The sequence below is a fragment of the Mustelus asterias genome, chromosome 12 (assembly GCF_964213995.1).
Source record: "Mustelus asterias chromosome 12, sMusAst1.hap1.1, whole genome shotgun sequence".
Lineage (NCBI taxonomy): Eukaryota > Metazoa > Chordata > Chondrichthyes > Carcharhiniformes > Triakidae > Mustelus > Mustelus asterias.
The window spans coordinates 34,459,194-34,472,698 of NC_135812.1; the positions used below are offsets into that span (position 1 = coordinate 34,459,194).

At 47.3% G+C, this 13,505-nt stretch overlaps 1 pseudogene; it reads left to right on the forward strand.

The window, feature by feature from the left end:
* Positions 1 to 4,399: 4,399 nt before the first annotated feature.
* LOC144501885 (eosinophil peroxidase-like) overlaps positions 4,400 to 13,505 on the forward strand; it is a 133,646-nt pseudogene continuing 124,540 nt past the window's right edge.

Below are 13,505 nucleotides of genomic sequence, written 5' to 3' on the forward strand. Positions count from 1 at the left end.
GGAGGAAACCGGAGCACCCGGAGGAAACCCACGCAGACACGAGGAGAATGTGCAAACTCCACACAGACAGTGACCCGAGCCGGGAATCGAACCCAGGACCCTAGAGCTGTGAAGCACCAGTGCTAACCACTGTGCTACCGTGCCGCCCAATTATCTCCAATTGCAACGCGATCTTGATCAATTGGGCCAGTGGGCTGACGAATGGCAGATGGAGTTTAATTTAGACAAATGCGAGGTGATGCATTTTGGTAGATTGAACCAGGGCAGGACTTACTCAGTTAATGGTAGGACTTTGGGGCGAGTTACAGAACAAAAAGATCTAGGGGTACATGTTCATAGCTCCTTGAAAATGGAGTCACAGGTGGACAGAGTGGTGAAGAAGGCATTCGGCATGCTTGGTTTCATCGGTCAGAACATTGAATACAGGAGTTGGGAAGTCTTGTTGAAGCTGTACAAGACATTGGTAAGACCACACTAGGAATACTGTGTGCAATTCTGGTCACCTTATTATAGAAAGGATATTATTAAACTAGAAAGAGTGCAGAAAAGATTTACTAGGATGCTACTGGGACTTGATGGATTGAGTTATAAGGAGAGGCTGAATAGACTGGGACTTTTTTCTCTGGAGCGTAGGAGGCTGAGGGATGACCTTATAGAGGTCTATAAAATAATGAGGGGCATAGACAAGGGAGATAGTCAATATCTTTTCCCAAAGGTAGGGGAGTCTAAAACCAGAGGGCATAGATTTAAGATGAGAGGGGAGAGATACAAAAGTGTCCAGACGGGCAATGTTTTCACACAGAGGGTGGTGAGTGTCTGGAACAAGCTGCCAGAGGTAGTAGTAGAGGCAGGTACAATTTTATCTTTTAAAAAGCATTTAGATAGTTACATGGGTACAATGGGTATAGAGGGATATGGGCCAAATGCGGGCAAGTGGGATTAACTTAGGGTTTTTTTAAAAAAAGGGCGGCATGGACAAGTTGGGCCGAAGGGTCTGTTTCCATGCTGTAAACCTCTATGACTCTATGACTCTACTAATCCCCCCCTCTGAAACTAGGGTCAATTTAGCATGGCCAGTCAACCTAACCCGCACATCTTTGGACTGTGGGAGGAAACCGGAGCACCCAGAGGAAACCCACGCAGACACGGGGAGAATGTGCAAACTCCACACAGACAGTGAATCAAACCCGGGTCCCTGACGTTGTGAGGCAGCAGTGCTAACCATTAATAGATTAATTAACCTCAGTAAGTTGAATTGGATTCAGCAATATTTTAAATTAATCATGATATCAAAAAGATAAAGTTATCAGTATAATGTATTTACAAAAACTCAGTAAATTATGGTCAAAATTTTCCACCTCTTCCCACTGGCTGTGGGATCTTCCAGTCCCGCCAATGTTTCAGGGGTTTTGCCTGGGATCGCAGGGGTTCTCCATTGGAATCTTCTGGTCTCACCGATGGTGACACCCTGCAGCACATACACCGGTGCTGGAGGGGGGCACTCATAACCCTCTGGAAATTGGCGGGACTGGAAGATCCCGCCACCGGCCAATGGTGGGTTGCCTCTGCCACGAGAGATTACGCCCTGGGGGGCTGGAAAATCCTGCTCATTATCTTTCAATTTGCTCTTTCTTCAGGCACCAGCAAGAACCGCAATGTTTCTTTTAACAAGACAGTATTCTGAAAACAACATAAACTTTACGCATTGTAAAAGGAACGGATTCTCCCCTTTCTCCTTCTTTATTCTATCCTAGACTAGTTTATCATTTTTTTTCAAAACAAATCGGTAATTTTGTTCTTTTCCATTTTTGATGTTTGTTACTTAACCTCATTTGATATTGATTTACAGGGCTCGATTTTCACTGTGAAGATAACTTTTTCTTCAGCTTATACCCAATATGTTTTAGTTGCTTGGAAAGGTGTCTGAAGAAAGAGCAAAAAGAAGATATTGGGTGAGATCTTCCAGCAGTTCATGCCGGCGGGATCTTCTGGTCCCGCTGATGGCACACCCCCGCTGTGGGTTTCCCGGCGAAGTGGGGTTGGTTTAATGGGAAATCCCATTGAAAGCGGTGGGACCAGAAAAATCCCACCACCGGCCAATGGTGGGCTGCCTCCCGCTGCCGAGAAACACATCACGGGGGGACTGGAGAATCCCGTTCAATGTAATTTGCTTTCTCTAACTTAACTATTAAACTTCCTCCAACTCTACCTAACTTTTTGTAATTTGTTACTGCAGGTGTCTGCATGTTGTATATTGCTTAATTTCATTGTCATTTTTACTACAGTCCTTTTTCCGTGCTTTATCCTTCAGTATTTTATTCTTAGCCAAAACAACTTCCATTTAGTCCCTTACTTGTCCTAATTTCCGAAGACAACCTTTTTTAATTAATGGAGTCCCAGCCGCTAGTTTCTCACAGGTGTTCATTTGTGTTCATTTTATCAGATTTTTTAATGCTTCTTGCTCCCATTTTTCCGTAACAAAAATCATATTTCTATGATTGAACATGTACATTTAAAAAAAGAATATAATTACATCCTGTGCAAGGATATAATCCCTCGCGATATTAAACTTGGGATGATGCGTTTTGAGTGGGAGGAGAGTGTGTAAAAGCCAAGGTTAATATTGCAGGAGACTTTTAGTTTGATTAGTCATTACAGCCGGAATCTTGTGGCCATTCACGCCGGCCGGGATTTTCCCATCCCGCTGCACATTTGGCACATTGTGTAAGGATGTAGGGCACGATCTCCCTGGCCAATCACACCATGTCCTGCTGCAGCGAGGTCAGAGAATTTGGCGCCCAGCCAAGGCTCCATTCACTGCAGCGGGATGGGAAAATCCCGCCGGCGTGAATGGCCACAAGATTCCGGCCGTAATGACTAATCAAACTAAAAGTCTCCTGCAATATTAACCTTGGCTTTTACACACTCTCCTCCCACTCAAAACGCATCATCCCAAGTTTACACATCAGCAGGTACAACAACCTGATCACAAACTTAATACTTTGTACTAAACAACACCTTCTGTCACACATACTATAGAGAGACGCTTGAGCAATTTGGTAGGCTCAGTTTTTATATCAAGAGACTAGAGGATATTTTGTCCCAAAGTATGATGATTAAATAGTAATAATAATATTCAGTTTTTGTCTATCTGGACAATTTGGATTGGTTAGTTTAAGGGATGCAGCTGTTGGTAGATTTATTTGGTGGGTGGTGCGGAGAGACTCATGGAGCTTGCAAAAGACGGAAGCGCTTGAAGGTTGCATGGCTGCCAATGATTGTTGGCAGGAGTGGCGCAAGTTTGGGGGCTGTTGGAGAACAAAAACAATGGAAGGCAAGGGAAGCCCAAGAACAGAATGACCCTGGCTGGAGTGATTGTTTTCATCAGGGTGGGAAATGAGATAGACTCAAGAGATGGGGCAAAAGCACAGTAATTATGGCATAGGAGGGATGGATGAAATAATGAAATTGAATAAGTGTGGCAAAATGGTGGGGACAATTATCCATTATAATTTATTATTCAAGAGTTAGTCCTTGCGCTAAAAACAAAGATGTAGTGGATTTGAGTGATTGTTTTTTAAACAGCTGCCAGATGAATTAAAATAATAAGTCAGCATTGATTCTAAAGGTGATGAAGATTCTAATAATCAAGACCCTCCAGACTTCCTACACAGTCTAACTCAAATCGCATGGCAATGCAAAGTTTAGACTTAAGGGTGAGTATGATGTTGCTGTGAAACTCGAATTCTAAACAAGGACTTTGTCATGGAACAAGGTTCATAATTAGGAAGCTGCTTTATTTTTTGTCTCCATGCACACTCATGTATGAATGGGAAGAACATCCATCTCTGGTCCTCCAGGATGTCCTTTACCTGGAACATAAATAAACTACTCCTACCAGCATTCTGAAAACCTATAACATTCTCCAGTCAAGATCACCATAACTAAATCCAGACAGATAAACAAACCGTTGATACGTTTCAGAGATTAGTAAATTTAACTTTATCTCACGGTGCTGTGGGTGCTCAATCATTGAGTATGTCCAAGATTGAGATGCATAAATTTCTAATTATTTAAGATATAAAGGAATTTGGGGAAAAAGCAGGATTAGGCCATTGAGATCGATGATCAGCCATGATCGTAATGAATTCCTTTCCCTGGAAGGAGTGCTGGGGATACCATGTCTAAATGGAGGCCAGGTAAAGGATTTAGCACAGGCCCCACTGGCTTTGGGATGGAGGGAATCCTGTAAAGGACATGCTCACCAAATGTAACACTTCAATGCATTCACACATCCACTGAGGCATTGATGATGCAGGTTGTAGGGAACACTGCCTTGGTGATGGTTCACACCCAGATGGGTAGGAGGCCTATCGCAGGTTGGCACAGGGACAGGAGGATGGAGGATCTGAGCAGCAAGAGGCAGTGGGCCCTCTGGAAGTTCAAGTTGTTGGCGAACATGACCCACTGCAACTGTGAGCATTTGGCTGATATTGGGTCTATCTAGAGCGGTGCTCTTATTTAGAGATGAGTGAAAGGCAAGGCTTGAGGCACCTTCCTATGTCGTGGGATTTAGTTGCTCATATCTGTTGGCTTCTCATGTATGGAATTGTGGCCGCAAGGACTCTGGGGGAGCGCCTGGCCTGCTTTGAGTGAATGGTTGTCTGGTGTCATTTAAATCTGATGCCAGGACCTTTGACCCAATGAGCAGGATGGCCAACTTCCTGCCTTTCCCATCACAAATTTGCTGTGCTCCTCATGGATATATAATGAATGAGCTGAATAGAGGAAGATTGCACATATTCACCCATCCCACCATCCAGCGGGAATCACTCCGACTTTCCTACCTGTCATTGCATGGAAACTCCAGAATGGAAGATTCTGCCAACAAATTAGCAAGTGTGAGTATTGAATGCGGTGTTGCTTGATGATACTTAATGCTCTCACCAGACTGCTGAAAGGCCCCATCTCCAGATTTCCAATGGCTAAGCACTCTGAGACTCTAATGATGTTCATCACCTCCTGCTCTACCGTGAGGGGTTAGCTGGAGGCTTATCTCCAGTGTTCTGTCTCTGTATTCCCTCCTAAAAGGAAGGAAAGTAGAGACGTATAAGTGAGTGTAATGGCATGTGAATGGATAGATGGAGAACGTGCATTGAGGGTGACTAATAGAGAAAGACATGACATTGCATAAGCATGCACTGGAGCATCAGTAGTTGATGGACAAATGGGATATATGAAAGTGAATAGACAAAAAAAGGTGAGTTCACCTGTAAGGAAAGTGAATGCGCAGAGTACAGTGTTGCTGTTGATCTCTTGCTGTTGATCTCATGGGTAATATCCAGCCACCTTCTTTGTTCCACAGACTGGTTTCTTCCTCCCATCAGTAGGCAAGGACCCCATGGGTCCTTATAGCCCCCAACAGTACATCCAGAGACCCGGTCTAATGATCCAGATAATGCATGAATTCAAATCCCACCCCAGCAGATGGTGAAATTTAAATTTGATTTATTAATAAGTTTGCAAGGGGATAGAGTGTAAAAATATAAAGAAGTTCTGCTACAATTGCACAGGGCCTTGGTGAGAACACACTAGAGTATTGAGTACAGCTTTGTCTTGTTGCTTAAGAAGGGATGTACTTCCATCGGAAACAGTCTGTTAAAGGTTTGCTCGGTTGTTTTCTGGAGCGAAGGGCTTGTCTCATGAGAAAAGGTTGAGCAAGTTGGGCTTGTACTCATTGGCATTTAGAAGGATGAGAGGTGATTTTATTGAAATATGTAAGATACTGAGGGGTCTTGACAGAATGGTTGCTGAGAGGATGTTTCTCTTCACGGAGAATCTAGAACAAAGGGGCTCAGTTTAAAAATAAAGAACTCTCCTCCCCTCAACTTAAAATGGAGATCAGGAGGAATTTCTTCTCTCAGAGAGTCAATTAGATTTTGGAATTATTTTCCCCAAAGAGCAGTCATGGAATATATTCAAGGCTGCGCTAGACAGATTTTTATCTACAAGGGAGTCGAAGGTAATAGAGAGGAGACTGGAAAGTGGAGTTAAGGCCATGATCTTTTTGAATGACAGAGAAAATGTGAGGGGCTGAATGACCTTCTCCTGCTACTATTCCTTATGGTCTTCCATATGATGATTACGAAGCTCCCAAAAACTCCAACACTACTGGGTTTGATTCCCGGCTTAGGCCACTGTCTGTGCGGAGTCTGCACGGGGTTCTCCCCGTGTCTGCATGGGTTTCCTCCAGTGCTCCGGTTTCCTCCCACGGTCCGAAAGACATGCTGGCTAGGTGCATTGGCCATGGTAAATTCTCCCTCAGTGTACCCGAACAGGCTGGCAACTAGAGAATTTTTGCAGTGTTAATGTAAGCTTACTTGTGACACTAATAAATAAAATTTAAGACTAATGTGCTTACCCACTCTGATCTACAAATGAGTCCAGACCCACAGCAATGTGATCAAAACGTAACCACCCTATAAAATAACCAAACAAGTCAATTAGATCTTCAAGCCGCTACAGAAAAGTTAAATAAGAATAAATGCAAACCAATACCCTGACACTAACTGAGGCATTAGAAATAACAAAGCACAGTCTGCAAATCCTCCACACTGACATCTTGGGGGCTTGTGCCAAAATTGAGACAGCTGTCCCATAAGCTATTCATGCCTGGCACAATAATACACACCGAATCACATCCCAGACACCACCATCAGCGTCCCTGGGTATGTCCGGACACACCAACAGTTCAGACACCCAAAGGTGGTGGCACAGTGAAATGCAGTTGGCAGAGGGTGGCTCTGTACGCCCCCAGCATTGACTCCGAACTCCATGAGCTCTCATGACATTAGATCCAACATGGCAAGGCAAATTCCTGTCAATTACTAACCACTGCCCACCCTCAGAGGGTGGTGAATGTCTGGAACATACTGCTCGGGGAGGTGGTGGGAGCAGGTACAATAGCGGCATTTAAGGGGCAACTAGATGAATGTGTGAATAGGATGGGAATGGAAGGATACGGACTCCGTAAGTGCATATGGTTTAGTTTAGGCAGACATCATGATCGGCGCTTGCTTGGAGAGCCGAAGGGCCTGTTCCTGTGCTGTACTTTTCTTTGTTCTTTGTTCTCAGCTGCTGAATCAGTACTCTCCATGTTCAACAGCACTTGGAGGAAGCGCTGAGGATGGCAAAGGCGCAGAATGGGTGGAGGACTTCAATGTTCAGAACTAAGAGCGGCTTGTTAGCACTACCCTACAAGCCTAAAGAATTCTCTGCCAGACTGGACCTGCAGCAGGTGGTAAAGGAACTAACAAGAGGGAAAGACATTCTCAACCTTGTCCTCAGCAATCTACCTGACTCAGATGTATCTATCCATTATAGTCTATTGGAGTGAACAGGGCACAGTCCTTGTGGACACAAAGCCTGGTTTCATATTGAGGATAGCCTCCATATTGTTGTGTGGCACTATACCCTGCTAAATGGTAATGGATTGAGAATAGAACAAATGGTTGTTAAGTGGGCAGCTATGCAGTGCTGTGGAACCATCATTCAGCAGTAATATTTGCAAACTCCTATTTCTCTATTTCCTCACTCTGCTATGACCATCAAACCAGTGAATCAATGTGGAGTTCAGGAGGGCTTCCCAGGAGCAGCAGCAGGTAAAACTAAAAGTGCAGTGTTAATTTGGTGAAGCTACACAGGACTACATGCATGCTAAACAGTGGAAGTAGCACATGACAGGCGAAGCTAAGCAAGCCTATAACCAACAGGTCGGATCAAAGTCCCGTCGTCCCGCCACATCCAGTCGTGAATGGTGGTGCACCATTAAACAATTAACCACAGGGGAAGCCTTCACAAATATCCCATCCTCAATGATAGCACTTGAGTGTGAAAGACAAGGCTGAAACATTTGTAAGCCTTCAGCCATAAGGTTCAAGTGGATGATCCATTTCAACCTCCTCCGATGTCTCCAACATCACAACTGTCACTTCAGCCAATTTGATTCACTCCAAGCCATATCAAGAAATGTCTGAAAGCACTGGATACAAAGGCCCAGACAATAATTCACATGAATGAAAGAGATACACTACTGCCCCCCCCCCCCTTGTTTTCCAAGGTCCCAAATAGGCTGCACCCTTGTCATGTCATTATCAAGCTGCACTTTGTGGGTAAATGTATTTAAACTAAAAATGCATAAACAAGTTTAACTAACAGGGAATGCCGTGCCATGTCCTGCTGCAGAAAACCCAAGGCCAATATCGAACACTTCTCAGTATTTTAGAAGATTTCAGCTCTTTGGCACAATTTTACTGATGCTGGCAGCTTCCTCAAGACGGGCAGGGAAACCAAAGAGCTCCCATAGCACTTAGCTACTATTTCTCCACTGGTCAGGCAGTTGAGATTATCAAGTGTACTATCTGGTACTATGGGTGATCAAAATAAGAAAGTGTTTTGAAAATATTAATAAGTAGTTGACTAACTGGCATGAGTGGCACATACAATTGGAATTTTCTGGGAACGTCAGTGAACTGAGAAAAGCCTGCCAGATATTTGGAAGAGTTAAATATAACTGTCAAAACCCTTGCCCCACGGTCAGGAATCAGTGCTCAAGGTGAGTGGACATAGGTCTCAGCCTGGTCTGATAGCATGGCTTAACGCCACAGCTTCTCATTGACTTTTGACTGAGTGCGCATGGTTTAAACAATCATTTGGGAAGTTGATTTTTCTTGTATGGTGGGAGAGATAAGGAGAGGTATGCTGCAAATTTCCCAAATCACCTTTTTGCACCATTACTGTTCAAGTTTCCACATTAATGTATTTTTCTTGTGCATTCTGACTTTCAGCTCTATTTCGGTCTGACTCAGCCTCGCGTCTGAATGTGTTTCTTTCAGAATGTTGTCGGTCTGGTTCCTGAGTGTGTTCCTCCTCACTGGGTTTTCCTTGTGATGCGCGATTGATTCACACGGGAGGCTAGGACGTACCCGGGAATAAATACTTTTATTCACAACAAGAATAGAGCATACTGCTTGACAATACTATCCCAGACTAAGGGCTACTAGGAAGTAGCAGTAACCTTTATACTCCTGTAAGAAGGTGGAGCCAAACGGAGTGTGCCACAGAACAATGCTAACAGGTGGAACACCCCAACTCTAACCCCAACAGTAACAAGAGTAACATATGTACAAGTACCCATAGTGGTAACCATCTATGGTTCACCACATTCACCCCTCCTTTAAAAATAAAGGCCGGTGGGGTAAGGAGACAATACGAACTGTCCATATGTTCACAAGTTCAGCCGTATCGGAGGTCCGCACCGTCTCTGCGACCTCCGCAGTACTGGCTCCAGTGTCGGTTCTGGTGACCGTGGTGACGACCCTCTCTCCGAGGTGGTGTCCAGTGACTCCTCCAGTTCCTCGCACACCTGTGGACCTCGATGTGGCGACAATCTCCTGGACTCAGGCAAGCTGTACACGGGAGTAAGAGGCTTAAGTTGAGGTCCCGATGCTGCCCGTGCCGTGTCAGGAGGGGAGAGAATGGGCAAAGGAATCCTAACCAGGGGTGCGGGAGTGACGGGGGTTTCCAGGTCCCCTGCAGGCGCCAGATCTCTGAGAGAGACCGTGTCCTCTCGCCCGTCAGGATATGCCACATAGGCATATTGAGGGTTGGCGTGGGGGAGGTGGACCAGTTCAACCAAAGGGTCGGACTTGCGGGCCCTAACATGCCGCCGCAGGAGGACAGGTCCTGAGTACGTCAACCAAGACGGCAATGAGGTCCCAGAGGAAGACTTCCTAGGGAAGGTAAACATCCGCTCATGTGGGGTAGCGTTGGTTGCCGTACACAGGAGGGACTGGATTGAATGGAGCGCATCAGAAAGTACCTCTTGCCAACGGGAGACTGGAAGACCCCTAGACCTTAACGCCAGTAAAAAGCCTTCCAGACTGTAGCGTTTTCTCTCTCGACCTGTCCGTTACCCCTGGGGTTATAACTCGTAGTCCTACTTGAGGCAATTCCTTTAGAGAGCAGGTATTGCCTCAAGTCGTCGCTCATAAACGACGAACCCCTATCACTGTGGATATAACTGGGGTAGCCGAACAGGGTAAAAAGACTCCGCAGGGCTTTGATGACCGTGGCAGAGGACATGTCAGAACAGGGGATGGCAAAGGGGAATCGGGAGTATTCGTCAACCACGTTGAGGAAATACACATTCCGATCCGTCGAAGGAAGGGGGCCCCTGAAGTCGACACTCGGTCATTCAAAAGGGCGAGTGGCCTTAATGAGGTGTGCCCTGTCAGGCCGGTAGAAGTGCGGCTTGCACTCTGCACATACCTGGCAGCTTCGAGTTATCGACCTGACATCCCCTATGGAGTAGGGCAGATTCCGAGCCTTTACAAAATGGAAGAGCCGAGTGATCCCCGGATGGCAGAGATCATTGTGGAGGGCCTGTAACCGGTCCTCCTGCACACTGGCACATGTTCCACGTGACAGGGCATCTGAGGGCTCATTGAGCTTCCCCGGACGGTACATGATATCATAGTTGTAGGTGGAGAGTTCAATTCTCCACCTCAAGATTTTATCATTCTTAATTTTTCCCCTTAACGTGTTGTTAGACATGAAGGCCACGGACCGCCGGACCGCAGGGTAAACCATTTGCCAGCCAAATAATGTCGCCAATGCCGTATGGGCTCCACAATGGCCTGAGCCTCTTTCTCCACAGAGGAGTGCCGAATTTCAGGGCCTTGGAGGGTGCGAGAGAAAAAGGCGACGGGCCTGCCCGCCTGGTTAAGTGTGGCGGCCAGGGTGAAATCAGATGCATCACTCTCCACCTGAAAGGGGATGGACCCATCGACAGCGTGCATCGTGGCTTTCGCGATGTCAGCTTTTATCCCTTCAAAGGCTAGGCGAGCCTCTGCTGTCAGGTGAAAAGAGGTAGATTTTATGAGCGGACGGACTTTGTCCGCGTAATTGGGAACCCACTGTGCATAGTACGAGAAGAAGCCTAAGCACCTTCTCAGTGCTTTGATGCTAGTGGGTAGGGGAAGTTCAAGGAGGGGACGCATACGGTCTGGATCGGGGCCGATGACCCCGTTTTCCACCACGTATCCGAGGATTGCTAGGCGGTGCTTGCTGAATACACACTTCTCCTTGTTATAGGTCAGGTTCAGGAGAGTCGCAGTACGTAAAAACTTCTGGAGGTTGGCGTCGTGGTCCTGCTGGTCATGGCCGCAGATAGTGACGTTGTCCAGGTACGGGAAGGTAGCCCGTAGCCCGTTTTGGTCCACCATTCGGTCCATCTCACGCTCGAAGACCGAGACCCCATTAGTGACGCCGAAAGGGACTCTTAAAAAGTGGTCGAGACGGCCATCCGCCTCAAAGACTGTGTATTTGTGGTCCTCTGGGCGAATGGGGAGCTGGTGGTAGGCTGACTTCAAGTTGATGGTGGAGAACACCCGGTACTGCGCAATCTGGTTGACCATGTCAGATATGCGCGGGAGAGGGTACGCGTCCAGCTGCGTGTACCTATTAATGGTCTGACTATAGTCTATGACCATCCGGGGCTTGACCACCATGACTTGTGCTCTCCATGGGCTAGTGCTAGGTTGAATGACCCCTTCCCTGAGGAGCCGCTGAACCTCAGATCGAATAAAGATCTGATCCTCAGCGCTGTAACGCCTGCTCTTAGTCGCGATGGGCTTGTAGCCTGGCACGAGATTTTCGAATAGGGAAGGCGGGGTAATTTTGAGTGTCGAGAGACTGCATGTGGAGCGCACTGGACAATTTGGAGGCTGCTGTTCTCCCACTGAAAGTGGAGGGAGTGGCCCATCGTACTGCAGGGTCAAACTCTTCAGGTGGACCATAAAGTCTAGCCCCAGGAGTACCGGAGCGCAAAGGTGCGGTAACATGAGGAGCCTGAAGTTCTCGTACACTGTGCCCCGCACCGTTAAGGTTACCACACAGCTCCCAAGAACGAGAACAGATCGGGACCTCGACGCCATGGAGATTGTCTGCCTGACAGTTTGCACATGGGGAGCGCACCGTTTCACTGTATCCGGATGGATGAAGCTCTCCGTGCTCCCGCTGTCAAACAGGCAATGTGCCAGGCACCTGTTTACCTCTATGTCCATCATGGACTTGTCGAGTCTGTGAGGCTTGGCGTGGTCCAGGATGATTGACGCCACTGTTGGATCCCGAGTGTAACTGCAGGCAGCTGAGATAGCCGACGACGAGGACCCCTGCTGGTCTTCTGCGGCCGGTGTCGACCAAAATGGCTGCGCCCACGAATCGCACGTGGTCGATGATGTTGAAAACGGTGGCACCCGCAGGTCGCACGTGGCTTCCATCGTCGTCATAGGAAATGGCGGCGCCTGTGAATCGCACGTGGCTGAAGACATCGACGAGGCCGGAGACGAGGAGATGGATCCTGGGGAGTCACACGCAGCACTGCTGGGCTTGGAAGGGGTCTTTGCTCGGCACACTTTTGCATAGTGCCCTTTCTTTCCACAGGCGGAGCAAAACACCGTCCTGGCCGGACAGCTCTGACGAGGGTGCTTCGCCAATCCGCAGAAATAGCACCGTAGGCCTTCAGGAGCTGCCGCAGCCGTCAGGTCTGAAGTTGAGAGCATTATCGCGCAGTTCCGAGGAGCCGCTGAGTACAGTTGAGGCGGTGGTTGTACTTGCCACGATGTTCCCACGTGGTTGGTGGGGTAGGTTTCAAGACTTCTGGAGGCCGTTTCCATCGCATCAGCCAATTCTACCGTCTTAGCCAGGTCCAAGTTACCCTGCTCTAGCAGCCGCAGGCGAATATAGGATGAGCCGATTCCCGCCACAAACGCATCTTGGATAAGATCGTTGGTGTATTGAGTAGCCGACACCTCCTTGCAGTTGCAGGCTCTGGCTAGCTGTTGAAGTTCGCGCAGGTACTGTCCCGTAGTTTCGCCGGGCTGCCGCTGTCAAGTGGCTAATAGGTGACAAGCATGAATTTTGTTCGGCTGTTTATGGTACAGCTTCTTGAGTAATTCGATGGCCTCTTTGTAATTTTGGGAATCACGGATTGTTGCATACACCATGTCGCTCACCCTGGCGTGGAGGACCCGCAATCTGTCGGCGTCGGACTGGACTGCTGTCGAGGTGTCGATGTAATCCTCGAAACACTTCAACCAATGGTCGAAAGTATTCGACGCTCCAGCGGCACGCGGATCCAAGGTTAGCCGATCGGGTTTCAGCATCTGCTCCATTTTTCTCCGAACAAAATTTTCGGTATTTTGTTGTGAATAAAATTGATGCGCGATTGATTCACATGGGAGGCTAGGACGTACCCGGGAATAAAGGCTTTTATTCACAACAAGAATAGAGCACACTGCTGAACAATACTATCCCAGACTAAGGGCTACTAGGAAGTAGCAGTGACCTTTATACTCCTGTAAGAAGGCAGAGCCAAACGGAGTGTACCACAGAACAATGCTAACAGGTGGAACACCCCAACCCTAACCCCAACAGTAACAAGA